The 734-nt window shown below is 38.1% G+C and overlaps 1 pseudogene; it reads right to left on the reverse strand.

The window, feature by feature from the left end:
• Positions 1–364: 364 nt before the first annotated feature.
• Positions 365–483, reverse strand: LOC115211272 (annotated as a pseudogene).
• Between the last annotated feature and the right edge of the window lie 251 nt (positions 484–734).

Consider the following 734-nt stretch of genomic DNA (forward strand, 5'->3'; position numbering starts at 1 on the left):
TTTTGTCAGATATGTTTACATACAATATAAGCTCCCAATGGTACTATATTTTCTGCCAAATTCAAGTAATCTAATGATAAACACGATCGAAAACCGATAGAATTATCATTTGAGTGAATGTGCCTTTACTTTCAATTCTACTCTAGGCACAAGGCCCGAATCTTTTGGGCACGAATCTTTAGATCAAACCCAGTACGCAACTGGTCCTTGATTTATCGACCACGAAAGATTGAAAGGTAAAGTTGACCTCGGCGGAATTTGAACTTAGAACGTAAAGACAGACGAAATACCGCTAAACATTTCGACCGGCGTGATAACGTTTCTGCCAGCTCGCCGCCTTAAACAGATAATAAAAGCTGTGAGACCCTTACAGCACCTAGGTTTCTTAAACGGTCATCCATCTAAGTACTCACTACGCTCGATATTGATTAACTTCGGTGATCAAACGAGAACCGGTGCTTTCAACGTGATATCGCCGTAAGCACGTGCCTTTCTTTTACCCCTGCTCCAATGAAAGCAATCAACTACTGATAGTGAGTTTCTCTAATGATTTTAGTTCATATTATAGAAGAACCGCTAACTATCCAAACTCATTTCACGTTCCAAAGAATATATACATCTGAATTGAGTGTTTGCTTTGAAATTTCCCTTATAATCCTTCAGAGCAATATACGTTTTATATGTAGATAAGGATTCCATTTCCATATCTAGTTTTAGGCTAGCAGATTTGTTTT

Source organism: Octopus sinensis, linkage group LG4 (assembly GCF_006345805.1).
Source record: "Octopus sinensis linkage group LG4, ASM634580v1, whole genome shotgun sequence".
Taxonomy (NCBI): Eukaryota; Metazoa; Mollusca; class Cephalopoda; order Octopoda; family Octopodidae; genus Octopus; species Octopus sinensis.